At 41.5% G+C, this 12,667-nt stretch overlaps 1 protein-coding gene across 1 annotated transcript in view; it reads right to left on the bottom strand.

Moving 5' to 3' along the window:
• The window catches only part of LOC308249630 (CD302 antigen), a 163,888-nt gene that overhangs the window by 53,619 nt on the left and 97,602 nt on the right, over nucleotides 1-12,667 (bottom strand). The window lies entirely within an intron of this gene.

Here is a 12,667-nt window from a genome sequence, read left to right as displayed (position 1 = left end):
GACCAGCTTGGTTTTTACTCTAGATTTCACTGTCGTCCCACCCAGCTTCTTCTTTCACCAACATCACCAACATGCAAGCTATTTCCCTTCCCTGCCAGCCAGCCACGCAGGTGGGAGAGGCAGGCACGGCCTTAGTTGTCAGCAGTTCTCTGATGTGAAAAGAGGCAGCGCAGGCATTTAAACTGACCCAACATCTTTGCACCTTACAAAGGTAAACAGCTAAAAGAAGTAAAATAAGAGGCCAACGCTTGTGGAATGTACAGTGCATTTTGGCGGTGCCTCATTACAATTCGCCTGCTTGCTTCTCCTGTTCAGTCGTTTCTTTGGATTTTCCCCTTACATTTCTGTCTTCTTTAATTTCGATTTATAGATTTTCTCAATCTCAGCCACATCGGGTTGTAGACATGGTTGCAGAGGAAACAGAGTGAGATGTACAAATGAGAAGAGTCCAAGCTGCTCAGAGACTGCTTCTGTTAGTCTTTGTGTTTCATCATGTCCACAAGTTGGAAAAGTACTGGCCAGTTGTTTTGTAGAATGCACTCAGGTCCCGTTTCCTCCTGAGGGAGATTGGGAGAACGGGATTCAGGCTGTTCTCCTTTCGGCAAGGGTACCACAGAAGTGATGTGCATTGCCCGGGAGGGACAGGTGTTAGTGTCTCACATCACTGCTGATGTTACCTGGGATTGATTGGTTAAGGTGGTGTTTGCCAGGTTTCTCCTTGGGATCTCATGGCCAGAAACCTCTTCAAAGGCTCCTCCCGGTGGACTATGTCCCTCAGATAACTTTTCTCTGCCACCAGAGCTTGGATTAAAGTTCTTTAATCTATGTTTGCACAGCCCTTGGAAGAAACCAACCCTGTCGATACCTTGATCCTGAACTTCTGGCTTCCAGAACTATAAGACAATAAACTTCTGTTGTTTTAGCCAAAACAAACAACAACAAAACTGTGCTTGCTATGATGTATGTGTAAACCAGGCAACTATAACCGGAATGGTGAGGGCCTCTGCAACTAGACAACACAATGCTCAAGCCAGGGCCAGCTGGGCTGCTTGTTTAAGCCCTAACAGAGCCTCGTGTCATCAGCAAGAGTCCTGCAAAATCAAGCCTGAACCCAACAATAAAAATACAACTCAATTAAAAAGGTACAAATGATATGAACAGACCCCTCACCAAAGAAGATATATAGGTAGCAAATAAGCATCTGAAAATACATTAACAGCATATATCACCACAGAATTGCAAATTAAAACAAAAATGGGATACCACTATATACATATTACGGTGACCAAAATCTGGAACACTGACAACACGAAATGGCAGTGAGGATGTGGAGCAAGAGGAACTCCCATTTTTGGCTGGTGGGAATGCAAAGCGGTACAGCCGCTTTGGAGACAGTTCCGCAGCTTCTTACAAAACTAAATATACTCTTACTGTGGGTGCAGCAACTGTGCTTCTTAGTATTTACACAAACAAATTGAAAGCTTACATACACACAAAAACCTACACACAGATTTTTGTAGCAGCTTTATTCAGAATTGTCCAAACCAGAAAACAACCAAGATGTCCTTCAATAAGTGAATGAATAAACAAAGTGTGTGTGGTACATCCATACAATGTAATTTTATTCAGCGCTTAAAAGAAATGAACTATGAAGTCATGAAAAGACATGGAAGAACCTAAAATATGTATTTTTTGTTGTTTTTTTCCACATATCTAATTTATTTTTTTCCATTTTTTTAAATTAAGGCATTACATGTGTACATATCTTCCATTGCCCCCCCCACCCCACTCCCATAAATGCCCTCACCCCCCAATGTCTTGCGTCCATTGGTTATGCTTATATGCATGCATACAAGTACTTTGGTTGATCTCTTATCTCCCCCACCTCTCCCTAACCTTCCTGCTGTAATTTGACAGTCCATTTGATGCTTTACTGCCTCTGTATCTATCTTTTTGTTCATCAGTTTATAATGTTTTTTATTATCCACAAATGAGTGAGATAATGTGGTATTTTTCTTTCATTGACTGGCTTATTTCACTTAGCATAATGCTCTCCAGTTCCATCCAGGTTGCTGCAAATGGTAAGAATTCCTTCTTTTTTATGGCAGCATAATATTCCATTGTGCAGATGTACCATAGTTTTCTGATCCAGTCATCTGCTGACGGGCACCTAGGCTGTTTCCAAATCTTAGCTATTGTAAATTGTGCTGCTATGAACATAGGGGTGCATATATCCTTCCTGATTGGCATTTCTAGTTTCTTGGGATATATTCCTAGAAGTGGGATTACTGGGTCAAATGGGAGTTCCATTTTTATTTTTTGAGGAAACTCCATACTGTTCTCCACAGTGGTTGCACCAGTCTGCATTCCCACCAGCAGTGCACGAGGGTTCCTTTTTCTCCGCATCCTCGCCAGCACTTGTCATTTGTTGATTTTTTGATGATAGCCATTCTGACAGGTGTGAGATGGTACCGCATTGTAGTTTTGATTTGCATCTCTTGGATAATTAGTGACTTAGAGCATGTTTTCATATGTCTCCTGGCCTTCCTTCTGTCTTCTTTAGAAAAGATTCTATTTAGGTCCGTTGTCCATTTTTTTATTGGATCATTTATCTTCCTTTTATTAAGTTGTATAAGTTCCCTGTAGATGTTGGAGATTAAACCTTTATCAGTGATAACATTGGCAAATATGTTCTCCCATACAGTGGGGTTTCTTGTTGTTTTGTTGATGGTTTCTTTTGCTGTGCAAAAGGTTTTTATTTTGATGTAGTCCCATTTGTTTATTTTCTCTTTAGTTTCCATTGCCCTAGGAGTGGTATCAGTGAAGAAATTGCTTCAGCATATGTCTGAGATTTCGCTGCCTGTGTATTCTTCTAGTATTTTTATGGTTTCCCGTCTTACGTTTAAGTCCTTTATCCATTTTGAGTTTATTTTTGTGTATGGTGTAAGTTGGTGGTCTAGTTTCATTTTTTTGCATGTATCTGTCCAATTTTCCCAACACCATTTATTGAAGAGACTGTCCTGACTCCATTGTATGTTCATGCCTCCTTTGTCAAATATTAATTGGGCATAGTGGTTTGGGTCGATTTCTGAGTTCTTTGTTTGGTTCCATTTTGGTTTATATGTCTGTTCTTGTGCCAGTACCAGGCTGTTTTGAGAACAGTGGCTTGGTAATATAGCTTGAAATCTGGTATTGAGATCTCTCCTATTTTGTTCTTCTTTCTCAGGATTGCTGTGGCTATTCGGGGTCTTTTTTTATTCCAGATGAATTTTTGGAGAGTTCTTTCTAGGTCTGTGAAATATGCTGTTGTTATTTTAATGGGGAGTGCATTGAATCTATAGATTGCTTTGGGTAGTATGGACATTTTAATGATGTTGATTCTACCAATCGATGAACACGGTATGCTCTTCCATCTATTTATGTCTTCCTCTATCTCTTTTTTCAATGTCTTGTAGTTTTCTGAGTAGAGGTCTTTTACCTCCTTAGTTAAGTTTCTTCCTAGGTATCTTAATTTTTTTGGTGCGATGGTAAATGGGATTGTTTTCTTAGTCTCTCTTTCTGTAAGTTCACTATTGGTGTATAGAAATGCCATAGATTTCTTAGCATTAATTTTGTATCCTGCTACATTGCCGAATTCATTTATTAAGTTTACTAATTTTTTGATGGAGTCTTTAGGGTTTTCTATGTACAGTATCATGTCATCTGTGAATAAGGACAGTTTTACTTCTTCTTTTCCAATTTGGATGCCTTTTATTTCTTCTTCTTGTCTAATTGCAATGGCTAGTACTTCCAGTACTATGTTGAACAGGAGTGGTGAAAGTGGGCATCCCTGTCTTGTTCCTGTTCCTAGGGGAAATGGTTTTAGTTTTTGTCCATTGAGTATGATGTTGGCTGTGGGTTTGTCATATATGGCTTTTATTATGTTGAAGTATGATCCTTCTATTCCCACCTTGCCGAGAGTTTTTATCAAAAATGGGTGTTGGATTTTGTCAAATGCTTTTTCTGCATCAATTGATATGACTATGTGGTTTTTATCTCTCAATTTGTTTATGTGATGTATCATGTTTATTGATTTGCGGATATTATACGATCCTTGCATCCCTGGGATAAATCCTACTTGGTCATGGTGTATGATCTTTCTGATGTACTGCTGGATCCGATTTGCTAGAATTTTGTTGAGGATTTTGGCATCCATGTTCATGAGGGATATTGGCCTGTAATTCTCTTTCATTGTGTTGTCTTTATCTGGTTTTGGTATTAGGGTGATGCTGGCTTCATAGAATGAGCTTGGAAGTGTTCCTTCCTCTTGAATTTTTTGGAATAGTCTGAGGAGGATATGTCTTAGTTCTTCCTTGAATGTTTGGTAACACTCCCCTGTATAGCCATCTGGCCCTGGGCTTTTATTTGCTGGAAGCTTTATAATGACTGCTTCAATTTCTTCCATAGTTATTGGCCTATTGAGATTTTTAGATTCTTCCTGATTGAGTTTTGGAAGGTTGTATTTTTCTAGGAATATGTCCATTTCCTCCAGGTTGTCTAGTTTGTTGGAATAAAGTTGTTCATAATATTTTTAAACAATCCTTTGTATTTCTGTGGTGTCTGTTGTTATTTCTCCTCTTTCATTTCTGATTATGTTTATTTGGGTTCTTTCTCTTTGCTTCTTTGTGAGCCTGGCTAGAGATTCATCAATCTTGTTTATCCTTTCAAAGAACCAGCTCTTGGTTTTGTTGATCTTTTGTATTGTTTTTTGGTCTCAATGCCATTTATCTCTGCTCTGATCTTTATTATTTCCTCCCTTCTGCTTACACTGGGCTTTTCTTGTTGCTCTCATTCTTACTATTTGAGTTGTAGGGTTAGATAATTTATTACCATTGTTTCTTGTTTTTTGCAGTAGGTTAGTAGAGCTATGAACTTCCCTCTCAAGACAGCTTTCGCTGTGTTCCATAGATTTTGGATTGTTGTGTTTTCATTGTCATTTGTTGCCATGATGTTTTTTATTTCTTCTTTTTTTAAAAAAATATATTTTATTGATATTTCACAGAGAGGAAGGGAGAGGGACAGAGAGTTAGAAACATTGATGAGAGAGAAACATCGATCAGCTGCCTCCTGCACACCTCCCACTGAGGATGTGCCCGCAACCAAGGTACATGCCCTTGACCGGAATCGAACCCGGGACCCTTCAGTCCGCAGGCCGATGCTCTATCCACTGAGCCAAACCGGTTTCGGCTTTATTTCTTCTTTGATCTCTCTGGTAACCCAGTCATTGTTTAATAGCATGCTATTTAGTCTCCAAGTGTTTGATTTTTTTTGGATTGTTTTTATTGTAGTTGATTTCCAGTTTTATGCCATTGTGATCTGAGAAGATGCTTGATATGATTTCTATCTTCTTGAATTTGAAAGGACTTTGCCTGTGTCCTAATATGTGGCCTATACTAGAAAATGTTCCATGTGCGCTGGAGAAGAATGTATATTCTGTATCTTTGGGGTGGAATGTTCTAAAGATGTCGATTAAGTCCAGCTGATCTAGTGTGTCATTTAGGATTGCTGTTTCTTTGCTGATTTTTTGTTTGGTTGATTTATCCAGTGGTGTCAGTGGTGTATTAAAGTCCCCTACTATGACTGTATTGCTGTCAATCTCTCCCTTGATATCTTCCAGAAGTTGTTTTATGTATTTGGGTGCTCCTGTATTGGGTGTATATATGTTTACCAGAGTTATATCTTCTTGTTGAATTGCTCCCTTTAGTATTATGTAGTGGCCTTCCTTATCTCTTGTTATGGCCTTTACTTTAAGGTCTCTTTTATCAGATATAAGTATCGCAACCCCCGCTTTTTTCTCATTTCCATTTGCCTGAAAAATGTTTTTCCATCCCTTCACTCTCAGTCTGTATGAATCCTTTGTTCTGAGGTGGGTCTCTTGCAGACAGCAAATATATGGGTCATGTTTTCTTATCCATTCAGCTACCCTATGTCTTTTGATTGGTTCATTTAATCCATTTACATTTAATGTTATTATTGACAAGTACATGTTTGTTGTCATATTTTTCCTTAATGTCTGTGTTTCTTCTTGCCTTTCTTTTTCTTCTTTTTACAGCAGTCCCTTCAGCATTTCTTGCATTGCTGGCTTGGTAGTGATAAACTCTCTTAGTCCTTTTTTGTCTGTGAAGCTCCTGATTCCACCTTCAATTTTGAATGATAGCCTTGTTGGGTATAGTATTCTTGGGTTCAGTCCCTTGCTTTGCATTACTTTGTAAATTTCATTCCATTCCATTCTGGCCTGGTGTGTTTCTGTTGAGAAATCCGTTGATATTCTAATAGGAAAACCCTTGTAGGTAACTTTCTGTCTCTCTCTGGCAGCCTTTAAGATTCTTACTTTGTCATTGGTGTTTGCCAATTTAATTATGATGTGTCTTGGTGTCGGTCTTTTAAGGTTCATCTTGTTTGGGACTCTATGTGCTTCTTGGATTTTCGTGTGTTTTTTCTTGCCAGTATTAGGGAAGTTTTCTGTCATTATTTCTTCAAACAGGTTTTCTATTCCTTGCTTCTCTTCCTCTCCTTCTGGTACCCATATTATGCGAATATTGTTTCGTTTTGTGTTGTCCCAAAGCTCCCTTAGGCTCTCCTCTTGCTTTTTAAGTCTTCTTTCCAGTTGCTGCTGTGTTTGTGTGTTTTTTCCTACCTTGTCTTCTAATTCGCTGATGTGGTCCTCAGCCTCTTCTAGTCTACTGTTTAAGCCTTCCATTGTGTTCTTTATTGCAGCTATGTCGTTCTTCATCTCCTCTTGGTGCTTTTTCATGTTGGTGACATTCTCATTCAGCTCCTTATAATTCTCATTGAGTTGCGTGTATTTGTCATCCAGCCATTTAAACATCCTTATAACCATTACTCTGAATTCTTTCTCTGTTAAGCTGCTAGCCTCAATTTCATTTAATTCCCTTTCTGGTGATTCCTCTTTTTCTTTCCTTTGGGGGTTGATTTTTTTGTCTTCCCATGTCTTCCTGTAATGTTTTAATTGTAGATTCAATTGCTTTGCTACCCAGATTCTTTTGGGGATGGTGCTACTGGTATAATCTCTCAGTTCTCCTGGGCTTGGTAATCTAGTGTGCTCCCTACTTGAGCTATTTGGGTTCTCTTGATGTAGGCCTGCGAGCTTGAGAGGCACAACTGCGGTATCTAGAAGTCAGCAGCTGTGGAGGGGAGTGTCCCAATTTTTGCTGTCTTGCACCCTTAGTTGAAATCACGTGTGCCCAGCGGGGACTCACAGTGGCACCCAGGAACCGTCTGTTGGGGTGATGGGGTTCTGGGGGCCTGTACTCTGGAAAGGCGTGACTGTGGTGTCCAGAGTTCTGTAGTTGTGGGGTGGGCAGACTCAGTTTTTGCTGCTGTACCTGTGGTGGATAGGAGCTCACTCCCAGTGGCGGCTCACAGGGGCACCCACAGTACATTTGCCTGCAAGGCACACTGAAGCTCTCTGAAGGGCCCTGGCAGTGTAGCCGCGTAATTGAGGGCATCTATGGGCAGGTCTCCAGGATGAGTGAATTCAGAATTTCTACTACCAGTGGGGAGTGTGCCTCTGTTTGTACAAGATCACACCCAGGGAGAGCTCCCACTAGCGGCCTGTGGGTAGATGGGCTCAGGGTGCCTGCTTGTTGGAAATTCGCATTTGTGGAGGTGTGTTTGCTGGCACAGAGCTCTGACGCACTTTGAGGGGCCCTGGCACTGAAGTTACCCTGCTGGGGTGTCTGTGCAGGTGTCCAGGATGAGTGAATTCAGAATTTCTACTGCCGGGGGCAGTGTGTCCCTGTTTGTCCAAGATCACACCCTGCCAGGACTCACAGCAGCTCCCACAAGCGCCCTGTGGGTAGATGGGCTCAGGGTGCCTGCCCATTGGAAGTGCGCGCGTGAACTGGCGGTGCGTTTGCCTGCGCAGAGCTCTGACACACTCTGAGCAGCGGCCCTGGCACTGAAGTTGCACAGCTGGGGTGTCCGTGGGCAGTTATTCAGGAGGAAGGAGTTCAGAGTTTCTACTGCAGGGCAGCGCGTTCTTGTCTGTATAGAATCACATCCAGCAGGGGCTCAAAGCAGCTCCCCAGAGGACCCTGAGGGTATATGGGCTCAGGGTGCCTGCCCTTGTCTGTGGCGGTGAGTTTGCCTGCGCAGAGCTCTGACACACGCTGAGGGGCCCTGGCACTGAAGTTGCACAGCTGGGGTGTCCGTGGGCAGTTATTCAGGAAGAGGGAGTTCAGAATTTCTACTGCAGGGCTGCGCACCCTTGTCTGTAAAAATCACACCCCCGGGGGCTCCCAGTGGCTCCTGGCTGCCTGCGTGCGCTGGAAACACGCGAATGTTTTGTCCAGAGACCTGCCGCTGGGGAGGGGGAGGTTGCACTTACTGCTGCCGAGTGGTGCACCTTTGGAGGTGGAGGTCCCAGGGTCTGCGGGTCTGCGGGTCTGCGGGTGGGGCAGCAGGATTTTGGCTGGAGTGGCTGCTGGGTCGCAGGGCAGTTCCAAGGCCTGTCTGGATGGTGGTGTTGATGAGTTCCTAAAAAAGGCCGTTCTCCCCTTTAAGATGGTGTGGGCTCCGTGCCGGAGTCCCACAGTCCAGGGAGTACCTGCAGCTGTGGTAGTCTCTCCTTGTCCAAGAGAGCCTGTCTGCCAACCCCTGCTGCTCCTGCGAGATTTAACTGTCCCTTACTCACTCACACACACACCACGCACATCCACACACTCTCCTTTCATACCCTCACTCACTCACTTCCTGTCCCTCACCTCCGTCCTGCCAGCCGCCATCTTCCTCTTTCCCTAAAATATGTATTGTTGAGTGAGAGAAGCCAATCTTTAAAGGTTACATATGATATGATTCCAACTATATGATATTTTTGAAAAAGGTAAAGCTATGGCAGCAGTAAAAAGATCAGTGGTTGCCAGGGGTAGGTGGGGCTTGCGGGGGTGTGGGATGGTGGTGGAAGAGGAGGACAGAAAGGAGACATGATTAGGTGGAGCCCAGAGGATTTTTAAGGCAGTGAAACTATTTTGTATGATACTGTAATGGTACATATATATCATTATACATTTGTCAAAACCCACAGACTGTAATGGTACATATATATCATTATACATTTGTCAAAACCCACAGAATGTGCAACACAAAGATGAACCCTAATGTAAACTATGGACTTAGTTAATAAACTATTAGTTAATGCTGCATCAATATCAGATCATCAATTTTAACAAATTTTAGTACACTAATGCAAGATGCTAATAATAGGGGAAAGAGGAAGAGAGGTAAGGAAGTATATAGGAACTCTGTATATTTCCTGCTCAACTTTTTATAAACCTAAAACTGATTTTTAAAAAAGTTAAATTATATTCTAAAAAAAATCAAGTCTAACCCTTTCCCACCCTTTCTAACCCTTTCCATGCCTGTGTAGTCAGTCCAGTCTGAAGGGGAGTGATTACACCAAGGAAATCTGACCAATGAGGTCTATAAGGACAGTCAAGAGTGTCAGAAGTGATAGGGGCCATTTTCATTTACTGATAAGGAAACGGAGGCCCACAGAAGGGACATGACTGACCCATGGACACACAGTGAATGCCAAAAGTGAACCAGAGTCCACGTCTCCTGCTGAACTGTCCTACCCACGCAAGATTCAGCCCCTTTGCTGAAGTATCAAGATCTTGCTCAATTTATTTCCATTCTTCTTCTCTGTCTATCAATAAGGGGTTTATATACTAAACTCACGTCTGAAGTGAATCCTTCAAAAGGTACACTATGTTTATATATTTAAACATCCTAATTCTGGATTCTTCTGTCTTGCTAACTACACAAGTAAAATGAACAATTCTTTTTTTTAAAAATACGGTTTTATTGATTTCAGAGAGGAAGGGAGAGGGAGAGAGAGATAGAAACATCAATGATGAGATAGAATCATTGATCGGCTGCCTCCTGCACGCCACGCCCCACTCTGGGGAATGAGCCCACAACCCGGTATGTGCCCTGACCGGGAATTGAACGGTGACCTCCTGGTTCATAGGTCAACGCTCAACCACTGAGCCATGCAGGCTGGGCTAAAATAAAATAAACAATTCTATGCAATTGTGTAATTGAAAAAGTTCTCTTCGCTGCCCCCCTCAGGCACCAAAGTATGTTTTTATCTATGAGGATTACTTTGCATTAAAATAAACTTCAAATAATGGTTAGGTTTACAAAGAAGTGGTATCCTGATGAATCAATTTACTTTAAGCAAATCATCTATTTCAATAGTGTTTTGTTCCTAAGTATTTTTTTTCCCACTGTTAACTCTGATACACACTTGATTTTTAGTTGCTAATATGACAAAATAGGCTACTTACTGCCTCTGGTGGATTGATGTGGTATTTTATTAAAATCTCTCACTATTATGCCCTACTTTCCAGCCACACCACATACCTTTTACTTGTCTCTCTTTAACTCCAGCTTGCCTCCTCTTTGATCTCATTCCAGGCTCCAATCCCTGAACTTCATTTTTCCAGGGCTTTTATTTCTCCCTTCTTCATCTAGCCTGGATATCATGCCCTCTCTCATTCCTCTGCTATATCTACCTGGCCAATGAACCTGGGTCTCTTTTTTCTTTCTTTTTCTTATTAAAAATAAAAGTCTCCCCAGTGTCACTGAGATATAATTGACATACCATTGTGTAAGTTTGAGGTGTACAACATGTTGATTTGATACACTTACATATCATAAAATGATTGCGGCTGTTAGCTAACACTTCTATCTCATAATTACCATTTCTTTTTTATGGTGAGAACATTTCAGATTTACTCTCTTAGCAACTTTCAAGCACAAAATAAAGTATTATTAACTATAATCACCAGGCTGTATATTAAATCTTGAGAATGTATTCATCTTATAATTGGAAGTTTGTATCCTTTGTCCAACATTTCCCCATTTTCTCCTCCCCCAGCCACTGGTAAACACCCCTCTATTCTCTGTTTCTGAGTTCCGTCTTTTAGATTCCACATATAAGTGAGATCATATAGTATTTGTCTTTGTCTGTATGATTTCACTTAGCAAAATGCCCCCGAGGTTCATCTATGCTGTTGAAAATAGCAGTTTCCTTCTTTCTCATGGCTGCATAACATTCAATTGTGTATATATATATATATATATATATATATATATATATATATATATATCACATCTTTATCCATTCATTCATTAATGGACACTTAGGTTGTTTCCATATCTTGGCTATTGTAAATAATGCTGCAATGAACCTGGTGGTGCAGGTATCTCTTTGAGATCTTGTTTTCATTTCCTTAGGCTACACACCAGAAGTAGGATCGTTAAAACATATCGTAGTTCAACATAGGTTGTCACTACAAATATATGGCTTTTAATTTCAATATATATTGATTTCAGAAAGGAAGAGAGAGGGAGAGAGAGAAACATCAATGATGAGAGAGAATCATTGATCAGCTGCCTTCTGCATGCCCCACACTGGGGATTGAGCTTGCAACCCAGGCATGTGCCCTGACCAGGAATCGAACCATGACCTCCTGGTTCATAGGTTGATGCTCAACCACTGAGCCACACTGGCTGGGCATCCTCCATCTATTTTTGTCTTGGTCATTGTCTTCTCCTATTCCCCTTATCAGGTATTTAAATTTTTTATTACTCTCTTCAGGCTGAGACCCCATTCACTACTCATTTTCTCATCGGGTAGACAAACACTGTAAAATACTCACCTGCTCTTCCCTTCTCCTTCATGCAAACCCTCCTCTTGTGGCCTCAGAAAGGAAGGCGCTCTTCCTCCCATTTCACCCAAACCCAGTTCCTCTTTCTTTGGGCTTAGAACTGCCCCTCGTCCCATCTTCTCCAAGACCTTCTTCCATTAATGACTCCTGCTCTCTTCCCGGCATCTTCTCTCTGCCAGCTATTTTTGTTTTGTCTCCCAACCCCCGCCCCTCAGCTTCTAAACCTGTAAATTCTTTCCCCTCTCCTTTGGAAAAAAAAACCTTCAAACCCGCTTCTTCCTCTAGCTATGGCCCAATCCCTCTCCTTCCCATCTCCATCATACTTCTCAAAATTTCACGTTCCCCATTTCCTAATTTGCCTTTCACTTTCTAGCTCAGTCTCACCTGGTTCTGGCCCCACAATTCTGCTGCATTTCCATTGGCTAAGATCACCAGTTTTCCTAATTCTTAGAGTCAGTTTTATCTGACCTTTCCTCTCTGTGGTTTAGCAATTGGATCAATATTGACTTGATCCTACATTGTATTAAAAGGGTATTTGGCTCAAGAACCAAAACCCTAGGGGGAAGGCATTCTTTCTTGCATCCCATCCAGACCTAGTTCCTCTTCCTGGGGGCTTAGAACTGCTCCTCTGGTCTCATCTTTTCCAAGACCTTCTTCCATAGTGACTCCTGCTCTCTTCCCTGCATCTTCTCCCTGCCGGCAGAGAAATAAAAGATAAAAGACTGAATTAAGACAGCTAATAGTGGAGATAGCCACTCGATGAGAAGGCTTAGGTAAAATTGACAGAATTGTTGAATTAGGAAGATGAGAAAAGGTTTGTGGATAACCTCTGAGTTTCTAGCTTGGGAGACAAGAGATATGGTGTCTTCATATTAATGGAAAGAGACTATAAGAAGAAAAATCTGGGTAGGGGAATAGAAAAAAGTTTCCAA

The sequence above is a fragment of the Plecotus auritus genome (assembly GCF_963455305.1).
Source record: "Plecotus auritus genome assembly, chromosome: 5".
NCBI classification, from domain to species: Eukaryota; Metazoa; Chordata; class Mammalia; order Chiroptera; family Vespertilionidae; genus Plecotus; species Plecotus auritus.
The sequence above is the reverse complement of the archived record's forward strand: the minus strand, read 5'-3'. Positions and strand labels throughout refer to the sequence as shown.